Source organism: Scyliorhinus canicula, chromosome 15, assembly GCF_902713615.1.
Source record: "Scyliorhinus canicula chromosome 15, sScyCan1.1, whole genome shotgun sequence".
NCBI classification, from domain to species: domain Eukaryota; kingdom Metazoa; phylum Chordata; class Chondrichthyes; order Carcharhiniformes; family Scyliorhinidae; genus Scyliorhinus; species Scyliorhinus canicula.
In genome coordinates, this window is record NC_052160.1 from 84,944,147 (window position 1) to 84,956,043 (window position 11,897).

Sequence of the window (11,897 nt, forward strand, 5' to 3'; positions counted from 1 at the left end):
TCAAAGTGAAACAAGCCCATATACAATACAGTCGTTAAAACTTAATAACTCTTCGAAAGAGAATATAAACCCAGGGAGCAGAAGCAGCAGCACTCTGTCACAGAAACAGGAGAGAGAGAGAGAGAGAGAGGGAGAGAGACGCAGCCTGCTGGAGAAAGACAAGGAAATCTGTAACTGACTTTGTAAGCAAATATCAACGATAACCCACTAGGATAGACAAGGAAAGCAGCCGAATTTAAACAGCTAATACAACTCAAGAAGACCAGATTTTAAGTGGTTATTAGCTTACTTCACTTCCTTAATAACACAGGACCCAGGACACCAATGCTATTAAGGGGTAAGTAGGTAAAATTCTTCGGTGAAGGTATGGGTTATACCGGGGGATAGGCTCCGAGAACCCCGCCCGTAACTTCCAGAGAACGCTGCCTGGAATCACGGCGGCAGTCCCGTCCGGAGCCCACAGCCCGCTAACCGTCCCCTAGCAATCCTGAGAACCCCGCCCGTAACTCCAGCGAACGCTGCCTGGAATCACAGCGGCTCCTCAGGCTGCCTCTAGCAGTCCTGGCAACCCCGCCCGTAACTCCAGCGAACGCTGCCTGGAATCACGGCGGCAGTCCCAGGCTGCCCACAGCCCGTTTACCGTCCCCTAGCAATCCTGAGAACCCCGCCCGTAACTCCAGCGAACGCTGCCTGGAATCACGGCGGCTCCTCAGGCTGCCCCCAGCAGTCCTGGCAACCCCGCCCGTAACTCCAGCGAACGCTGCCTGGAATCACGGCGGCTCCTCAGGCTGCCTCTAGCAGTCCTGGCAACCCCGCCCGTAACTCCAGCGAACGCTGCCTGGAATCACGGCGGCAGTCCCAGGCTGCCCCTAGAGACGATAACCACAGGGTTCACTCACTTACCCTCTTTAAAACGGGTTCGCTGGACTGACCTGGATCTCGCAGAGGCTTCTCGACAAACCAACGGCAAGGCTGAGCAACGATCAAACTAGTAGTAGGCGAATACCAAGGTGGAAAAGAAATTTTTACTCACGTTGGGGGCCAAATTCGTCCTCTACTTTGAACGAGCTCAGTCAATTACGCCGGTTAGTTGCGCAGACCCCTCTGGAGATCCCCGTACGGGCCACCAAATGTGAATTGCGCTTTCACGTATCTGATCGTCAGTCCAGAAGTAAAACACTCGAACACGTCAGTAACGAATATTCGTTTATTTACGGCCGGGACAAATCTCTAAGCAGTCGGGTAACCACCTTCGAGAAGTGCCAAAGTCCAAAATATGGACTGTCTCTTTATACAATCACAGCTTAGAGGTGGTCCCTTTAAATTCCTAGATACACCTATGATTTTGCAAGGATCCAGAACATGTACATATATGGAATTATTCTTCGAGGTCGGGAGGTTATTTTTGACATAATCATTAGCACAAGTCACTATCAATATTAATACAAAGGTTTTTGTATCCCATGGCCATATGGCTCAACTCACTCCAAAGACAGTCCCCCTTACATTTCAATGTTTAATTGTTCCAACTGGTCAAACGAGCTTAATTATGTTTATCTCTGCAATAAAGTAACGGTTCCCATTCATTCCATTCTTTGCCTTTTTGACCTCTCTGCTTTTACAGATACGGGTCAGAACATTAATTAGTACCAATGCCACACTCCCTATATTCCATCCCATAACCTTCTGACATCTTTGCTTTTACAGATACGGTCAGACACACTCCCTTTATTTCATCCCTTGACCTGTTGACATCTCTTTCACAGAGCTTTTCAGAACTGTTATATTAACCCTATCAGCGAAGTTCCAAATGAAATCCACTTCTACATGAGCAGGTGAACATGGCATTTGAGTTCTGTCAGAATTTGTGTAGATCAGAGCCTCCGGAGGATGAGGCAGACATGAGGAAGTTTGTGGGGGGATTTGGGAGGATTGGAGTAGGAGAAGAGGAGAGAGCAGGGTTGAAGGAGCCAGTGGGGGTGGAAGAAGTTCAGGTAGTGATAGGGAAGGTACGGACGGGTAAGGCACCGGGGCCGGATGGTTTCCCAGTAGAGTTTTATAAAAATGTTATGGATAAGTTGGCGCCGCTGTTGGTGGAGACATTTGAGGACACAGTGGCTAAGGGGGCACACTGCCAGCAACAATGAGACAGGCATCCATTTCATGGTTGCTTAAGAAGGACAAGGATTCGGTGGAGTGTGGGTCGTATAGGCCTATATCTTTGTTGAATGTGAATGGCAAGATATTGACGAAGGTGCTGGCGCTTAGGTTGGAAGAGTGCCTCCTGAAGGTGATTGGGGAGGATCACACTGGGTTCATAAGGGGCAGACATTTGTTGGCTGTTGAATGTGATACTTTCTGCGGTAGAAGGGAGGGAGTTGGAGGTGCTGGTAGCGCTGGATTGGGAGAAGGCATTTGATCAGGTGGAGTGGAGCTATTTGTTGTGGTGTTGGAGAGGTTTGGGATTGGACCTAAGTTTGTGGTGGGTGAAATTGTTGTATAAGGACCCAATGGCGCGTGTGCACACAAATGAGATGAACTCAGGGTACTTTCCTTTGCATCGGGAAATGAGGCAGGGGTGCCCTATGTCCCTCCCCTTCTGTTTGCGCTGGCCATAGAGCCGTTGGCCATAGTGGTGAGGTGCTTGGATAAATGAAGGGGGTTACTGAGGGTGGCGGGGGTGATGGAGATTAACTTGTTTTTGGAAGGGCAGTTTTGGAGGAGTTGGAGGAGATGTTTGGGTGGGTCCCGCGTGGGAAGGGGTTCAGGTACATGCAGGTATAGGATTTTGCAAAAAAGGTCTTTCCGACCTTTACGGTGACATTGCCCCCTCGTTGTTGGAGGAATGTTTTGGTGAGGGGAGGGCCATCTCAACAATCTATGGGAGGATTTTGGAAGAAGATCGAGGGTGGGATTCTCCCTTCTGGGGACTATGTCCACACGCCCGGCGGACAACGGACGAGAATCACTCCGGAATTTTTCCTCAAAGGTCCGGGGTGATTCTCTGCTTTCCAGTGGGCTAGCAGAGCCCCGGTGTGTGTCCCGGGGCCCTGCTAGCCAGACCGCGCGGCTGCGCACGGCGGTCACGAGGGGATGTGCGGCGGCCCACCTCGGCGTACACCATCCAACATGGTGGACCCACACAGAGGGCCCGAACGGAGGAAGGTAAGTCCCTCCCAGATAGCGATGACCCACCGATCGGTGGCCCCCGATCACGGGCCTGGCCACACAACCCCCCCCCCCCCCCTTGGAGTCAGATAGCCCCACACCCTCCTCCACCAAGACCGCGACCACGGGTCCCAGCTCCCCCTGGGTTGTACCACATGTAAACCATGCCAGTTGGGAGTTTGGCCGGTCGACCACAGAGAATCGCCACATGGGCCTGTTCCAATGGCCCCAGACCAGTGCCGTGTCGACCGCGTGCGCGAGACTGGCGGGTCCGCAGAAGCGCTGTGGTGCCGGATTTCTGGCATGAATGGCTATTCTCCGCCCACGCGCCAGGCGCGATTCCGGCGCGGAGGGTGGGAGAATCCTGCCCGAGGTGTCCCTGGAGGGGGCGAAGGCTAAGTGGGAGGAGGTGCTGGGAATGGCACTGGAGATGGGGTTGTGGTGTGAGGTGCTGCGGAGAGTGAATACCTCTACCTCATGTGAGAGGCTGGGGCTGATACAGCTAAAGGTAGTGCACAGAGTGCACCTGACAAAGTTGAGGATGAGCCGGATGTTTGAGGGGCGGAGGATATTTGTGAGCCATATGGGAGCTGCCCAGCCAATCACAAACATGTGTTCTTGGGGAAATTTTGGAGGTCGTTCTTCAACATGTTGACGATCTTGCATGTGGATTTAGAGCCCAGCCCCCGGGGGGCCATATTTGGCGTGTTAGACTTGCTGGAGTTGCAGATGGGAACAGGGGCAGCTTCTCCATCTTATGCCTCTGTGTGACTGGGCGATTTAATGGAGTTCCTGCTCTTAGAAAAGGTGAAATTCGCTTTAAGCGGGAAAAGTGAGGGCAGCACGGTGGCACAGTCGTTAACACTGCCACCTCACGGCGCCAAGGTCCCAGATTCGATCCCGGTTCTGGGTCACTGTCCATGTGGAGTTTGGCCATTACTCCCGTGTTTGCGTGGGTTTCACCCCCACAACCCAACGATGTGCAACCTAGGTGTATTGGCCACACAAAATTGCCCCTTAATTGGACAAAAAGAATTGGGTACTCTAAATTTAATTTTAAAAAGAGGGGAGAGTGAGGGGTCATATCAAAGATATGGTTTGTTTATACTACATTTTTGGCAGCTGGTTACCATCAACTGCTTTGTAGACAAAAACAGCACTAAGGCCTGAGCAATCTGGTAATCAAAGAGAAGTTGACAAGAGAAACTGTTCAAGTCAAAAAGCAAGATTGAGAGTCACCTCTCCGGTCTTTTCAACAAATGTAAAATTCCATTTCCTGTGACGGCTAAAGCCAATCTGGCACGACTGTATGGAAATCAGTTGTCCTTACCAGCAAAATAGCTTAATAGTAACTTGGGGAGGAGGTGGCGTGGGTGTTACATGGCCCACTCTACAGGTGTGGTACAGCAGAAATGGAAAAGTATTTTTTAAAGCAAAACAATGTTTATTCTATGAACTGAAGTTAACCTTTTTAAAACATACAGTGAACATCTTAGCAACCATCAATTCAAATATAACCCCCAAAGAATACAACACTAAGTAATGCTTAAGCTGTCCTTTTAACATCCATAAGACTTTAAAAAACCTTTAAACAGAAGCACATCAAGTTAAAGTCACTACTGAGAGCAGTTATTAATTTTAAATCACCAAGGTTCGATTTACAATCTTTAGATTACAGAGAGAGAGACTCTTACACCTTCTGGCTGTGACTGCAGCTATGCAGCTCTAAAAATGAAAATAAAACACTCCCTGAAGCAAACAGCCTAAAACAAAAGTAAAACGCTGACAGACAGCCCAGCTCCATCCACACTCGGACATCACTGATAAACACTCATTTCTTAAAGGTACATTTCTTAAACACTCATTTCTTAAAGATAGTCTCACATGACATAAGGAAGTTAGTTGGGGGGGGGGGAGATTCTCATTCACTGACACTCACTCACTCTGACCCTCACTCTCACCAACATTCACTCTCTCACTCCCTTCGATCCTCACTCTCTCCGACCCTATTCTGTCCTACCCTCACTCTCTCCCACCCTCTCACTCTCACCGACATTCACTCTCTCCCACCTTCACTCTCTCCCACCCTCACTCTCTTCAAACATCACTCTGACTGACCCGCATTCTCACTGCCCCGTACTCTCACTGATCATCACTCACCAACCCTCACTCCCTCAGACCCTCATTCTCTCTGACCCTCTCTCCTACCCTCACTCTCTCCTAACATCTCACCGAACTTCACACTCACTAACTTTCACTGTCAGACCCTGTCTCTCTCCGACACTCACTCGAGCTCACCCTCATTCTCACCGACACTCACTTATGTTGATATTCATTTTCCATCAGTCTACTTTTGATCATCAGTAAAGTGATGGAAGAAGTCATCAACAGTTGTATAAAGAAGCGCTTGGTTAGCAATAACCTGCTCACTAACATTCGGTATGGGTTCTCCCAGAGTCACACAGCTTGCACAGCACTGGACCTCATTACAGCCTTGGTTCATACATGGACAAAAGAGCTAAACTCATGTGGTGAGAGTGACTGCTTCTTGGCATCAAGGCAGCATTTAATTGAGTATGGTATCAAGAAGCCCTTGCAAAACTTTCAATGGCAATCAGGGGACTAACTTTCCACTGGTTGGAACCATACCTGTCACAAAAGGAAGATGGTTAGTGGTGGTTGGAGGTCAATCATCTGAGTCCCAGGACATGACTGCAGGAGCTCAAAAGGATCGTGTCCCAGGCCCAACCATTTTCAGCTCCTTCATCAATCGCCTTCTTTTCATCATAAGGTCAGAAGTGGGGATGTTTGTTGATGAGTGTACAATATTCAGCATCATTCATGACTCCTCAGATACTGAATCTGTCCATGCCCATATGCAGCAAGATCTGAACAACATTTAAGCTTTGGTGGCTGTGTGGCACAAGTGCTACTTGCCACATAAGTGCCAGGCAATGATCATCTCCAACAAAATAATTTAACCATTGCCACTTGACATTCAATAGCATTACCACCACTGAATCCCCTACATCCTGGGAATTATCATTGACCAGAAACTGAATTGGACTAGCCATACAAATACGGTGGCTACAAGAGCAGGTCAGAGGCTAGGAATCCTACGGTGAGTAACTCACATAAAATAGAATAGAATAGAACAGTACAGCACAGAACAGGCCCTTCGGCCCTCGATGTTGTGCCGAGCAATGATCACCCTACTTAAACCCACGTAACCCGTATACCCGTAACCCAACAATCCCCCCATAAACCTTACACTACGGGCAATTTAGCACGGCCAATCCACCTAACCCGCACATCTTTGGACTGTGGGAGGAAACTGGAGCACCCGGAGGAAACCCACGCACACACAGGGGAGGATGTGCAGACTCCACACAGACAGTGACCCAGCCGGGAATCGAACCTGGGACCCTGGAGCTGTGAAGCATTGATGCTAACCACCATGCTACCGTGAGGCTCACCTCCTGACTTCCCAAAGTCTGTCCAGCATCTACAAGGCACAAGTCAGAAGTGTGAAGAAATACTCTCCATTTGCCTGAAAGAGTGCAGCTCCAACAACACTCAAGAAGCTCGACACCATCCAGGACAAAACAGCCCTCCTAGATTGGCACCCCATCCACAAACATTCAGTCCCTCCACGACTGACGCACAGTAACAGCCGTGTGTACCATCTACAAGATGCATTGAAGTGACTCACCAATGTCACTGGGTCAAATTCCTGGAATTCCATCCCTAACAGTGTGTGTATCTGCACCACATGGACTGCAGTAGTTCAAGAAGGCAGCTCACCACCACCGTCTCAAGGGCAATTAGGGATTGGTAACATATACTGACCTAGCCAGCGACATCCACATGTGAAAAGAATAAAGGGTAGTTTGTAGAAAGATTAGTGTGGTGAATGTATTTCACCTAATGCATGAGCTGTCTGTACTGTCTGTATCATGATGTGGCCCATGACCTGGAAGTGATGATACGGGCTACTTCCAGGTCCTGTACTGGAACCTCGGTGGGCTCCGCCTCTGGCTCCGCCCTCACCGGGGCGATAGATAGACCGGCCACCTGTGGGTGGCACTCATTTGTACAGCCGACTCTGACAGGCGAGTTCGTGGATATTAAAACCTAATGTTCACTCATTCTCACGGTCTCACAGTGAATTGACGGTATAACAATAAGAGAAGTTGGAACTTTAAAGAAGAAAATGTTGAGAGGAGATCTGATAGTTATTCAAAATCATGAAGGATCTGGACAGAGTAGATAGGGAGAAACTGTTCCCATTGATGGAGGGGTCAAGAATCAGGGGATACCAATTTTAGGCAGTCGATAGAAGAGGTAATGGAGAACTGAGGAAAACCTACACAGCGAGGGTTTAATCTCTGGAATGTACTGCCTGAGAGTGTGGAGGAGGTTGTTTTGGTGATATGATTTGCATAGCTGTCTGCCATTGGTGCAGAACACCGGCTTACCATTGGCCCTGGTCGGTCATGTGCCTCGCGACCGATTGGTTGAGACCAGTCATGTGACAGTTCTCCGATTGGTCGAGAGGCTGAGTTAACCACGCCTCCATACCGAGGGATAAATAGTCAGAACACCAGGCGGTCGTCCATTTTATTGTAGACAACCGCAGGGCTAAGTTCTAGCTTATTAAAGCCGAACTTTTGTATAGCAACTCGTCTCTCGTGCAATTGATGGCTCATCAATTTAATAAGCTAGATTTTTGAAGATGGAGTTCCGGATCAAGCCCGAATGCCTCCGCATCAGCCTGCAAACTCAGATCTCTGCAGAACTTATTCAACATTGGCTGGCATGTCTCGAAGGATACCTGGAGTCTGCAACCAGCCCCCCCCCACCATGGCACAGAAGCTTCACATCCTCCACTCCAGCGTGGGCATAGCAGCCTACTCGATAATCAAGGAAGAGAAAGATTATGATGCCACCATGCTAAAGCTAAATGGACAATTCCTTAAACCAGTCAACAAAGTATTCGCCCGACATCTGCTGGTCACCAGACAACAGCTCCCCGGTGAGTCATTAGACCAATTTTACCAGGCCCTCGCCATCCTGGGGAGGAACTGCTCCTGCCTCGCAGTTTCAGCTACGGAGCACATGGAACTGCTGATCAGAGACGCTTACGTGGCTGGGATGCAGTCCCCCGCTATCCGCCAGCGGATGCTGGAGAAAGACGACCTCAGCTTAACTGAGGCACGGACTCTCTCCACCTCCCTGGAGGTCGCCGATCTAAACGCTCGCGCCTATGTCCCCAGCCGCGCTGCACCATCCTGGGCCTCCTGGCCGCTTCCCCACCGCCATCCGCCGCTCCCGACCTCCCTCAGGCCTGCGCGCGGGACGCCCCGACAAGTCCACGGGGCCCCGCTGCTACTTTTGTGGGTTCTCAAAACACCCTCGCCCGCGCTGCCCAGCCCGCTCCGCCCTCTGTAAGAGCTGCGGGAAGAAGGGCCACTTCTCCACAGTCTGCCAGGCCAAAACGGTTGCTCCGCGCAGAGACCTGGGATCCCCCCCTCCGGGCCCTTGCTGGCCCCTTCTGGACGCCGCGCAACTATCTCCCCGCCTGCCCCCCGGGCCCCTGCGCCCGACCTGCGCGTCTCTCTCTCTCCTCTGGGCCCTCCCGGTCCCCTCCTAGATGCCGCGCAACTCTCTCTCCCCCCCCCCCCCCCCGCCCCCGGGCCCCCGTGCCTGGCCTGCGCGCCTCTCTCTCTCCTCCGGGGCCCCTCCAGTGCACCGCGCTCCTCTCCGCCCGCCGCCCCCGGGCCCCCGTGCCTGGCCTGCGCGCCTCTATGCCACCGCTCCCAGCTGCTCCGATCGGCCCGCCGGCACCACTAACCCCGCCCCCAGCAACCATGAGGGCCCCACGGGTGCCGCCCTCTTGGGGCGCCGACTCCACGTGCAGGCCCTGGGCGCCGCCATCTTGGGGCCCCGACCCCACGTGCGGGTCCTGGGCGCCGCCATCTTGGGGCGGCGACTCCACTTGCGGTCCTGGGCGGCGCCACCTTGGGATCCCAACTCCACGCGCGGATCCTGGGCACCCCCTGCCGAGACTGGCACGCAAGGTTCTTCCAGCATCTACTCCGACGACGACGACGAATACGGATTTTCTCCATGGCTTGCGGCCATTCAGCTCGACCAGTCACGTCCACGCACGCTCGCCAAAACGACAACGCTCATCTACCTCAACGGCCACGAGACGGGCTGCCTGCTGGACTCTGGGAGCACGGAAAGCTTCGTTCACCCTGCCACGGTAAAACGCTGCGCGCTCCCTGTCCATCCTGTAAAACACACAATCGGGTTAGCCTCAGGTTCGCACTCCGTCCGCATCACAGGGTGCTGCATCGCGGACCTCACGGTCCAAGGGAAGGTTTCTAAAAATTATAAACTCTTTGTCCTCCCTGACCTTTGCGCACCGGCACTCCTAGGACTGGACTTCCAGTGCAACCTGCAGAGCTTGACCTTCCAATTTGGCGGCCCTATACCCCCCCTCACTGTCTGCAGCCTCGCGTCCCTCAAAGTGGAACCCCCCTCCTTGTTTGCTAATCTCACCCCCGATTACAAACCCGTCGCGATACGGAGCAGATGGTACAGCACCCAGGACCGGTCCTTCATCAGGTCCAAGGTCCAGAGGCTGCTGACGGAAGGGGTCATCGAGGGCAGCAACAGTCCCTGGCGAGCCCAAGTGCTGGTGGTCCGGACTGGGGAGAAAAACCGGATGGTCATCGACTATAGCCAAACCATCAACCGGTTTACGCAACTGGATGCGTATCCTCTCCCCCGTATTTCCGCCATGGTAAACGATATCGCGAAATACAAGGTCTTCTCCACTGTGGACCTTAAGTCTGCTTACCACCAGCTTCCCCTCCGCGCGAGTGACCGCAAGTACACCGCGTTTGAGGCAGATGGGCGCCTCTACCACTTCCTTAGGGTTCCATTTGGTGTCACAAATGGGGTCTCGGTCTTCCAACGGGAGATGGACCGAATGGTCGACAAGTACGGATTATGGGCTACCTTCACGTATCTTGATAATGTCACCATCTGCGGCCACAATCAGCAGGACCATGACGCCAACCTCCAGAAATTCCTCCAAACTGCAAAACTCCTTAACCTCACATACAATAAGGATAAGTGTGTGTTTAGCACCGACCGTCTAGCCATCCTCGGCTACGTAGTGCGTAAAGGAGTGATAGGCCCCGACCCCGAACGCATGCGCCCCCTGATGGAACTCCCTCTCCCCAATACCCTCAAAACCCTCAAACGCTGCCTGGGTTTCTTCGCTTACTACGCCCAATGGGTTCCCAACTACGCTGACAAAGCCCGTCCCCTCATTCAAACCACGACCTTCCCGCCGTCGACAGAGGCCTGCCAGGCCTTTAGCCACATCAAAGCGGACATCGCGATGGCCACGATGGCCACGATGCGCGCCATCGACGAATCCCTCCCCTTCCAGGTCGAGAGCGACGCATCAGAAGTTGCTCTGGCGGCCACCCTGAACCAAGCGGGCAGACCCTTGGCCTTCTTCTCCAGAACCCTCCAGGCTTCCGAACTCCGCCACCCCTCTGTGAAAAGGAAGCCCAGGCCATAGTCAAAGCGGTGCGACATTGGAGGCACTATTTGGCTGGCAGGAGGTTTACCCTCCTCACAGACCAACGGTCAGTAGCCTTCATGTTTGATAATGCACAAAGGGGCAAGATTAAGAACAACAAGATCTTACAGTGGCGGATCGAGTTGTCCACGTACAACTATGAGATCTTGTATCGTCCTGGGAAGCTCAATGAGCCTCCTGATGCCCTGTCCCGCGGTACCTGCGCCAGCGCGCAGATAGACCGCCTCCGCTCCCTCCACGCGGACCTCTGCCATCCAGGGGTGACCCGTCTCTACCATTTCATTAAGGCCCGCAACCTGCCTTTCTCCATCGCGGAAGTCAGGTCAGTAACCCGTGACTGCCACATCTGCGCAGAGTGCAAACCGCACTTCTACCGCCCCGAGCGCGCGCATCTGACCAAAGCATCCCGCCCCTTCGAACGTCTCAGCATTGACTTCAAGGGGCCCCTTCCCTCTAACAACCGCAACATTTACTTCCTGGTGGTAATTGATGAATTCTCCCGCTTCCCTTTCGCCATTCCCTGCCCCGACATGACCACATCGACCGTCATTAAGGCCCTCCTCTCCATCTTCTCCCTGTTTGGCTACCCCACGTACATACACAGCGATCGGAATTCCTCCTTTATGAGCGACGAGCTGCGTCAATTCCTGCTCAACAGGGGCATTGCCTCTAGCAGGACGACCAGCTATAACCCCTGGGGTAACGGACAGGTCGTGCGGGAGAATGGTACCATCTGGAAGACCATACTACTGGCCCTCCGGTCCAGAGATCTCTCTATTTCCTGATGGCAAGAGGTTATCCCCAATGCCCTACATTCTATCCGCTCACTCCTCTGTACCGCAACAAATCAGACACCTCATGAACGTCTTCTTGTCTTCCCAAGGAAGTCGTCCTCCGGATCCCCTCTCCCAACGTGGCTGGCCACCCCCGGACCCATCTTGCTCCGTAAGCATGTGCGGGTGCACAAGTCTGACCCGTTGGTGGAACAAGTCCAGTTACTCCACGCGAACCCGCAGTATGCGTATGTGGAGTACCCCGACGGTCGGCAGGACACGGTCTCCCTCCGGGACCTGGCACCCGCCGGCGTGCGGCCTCCCCCCCCCCC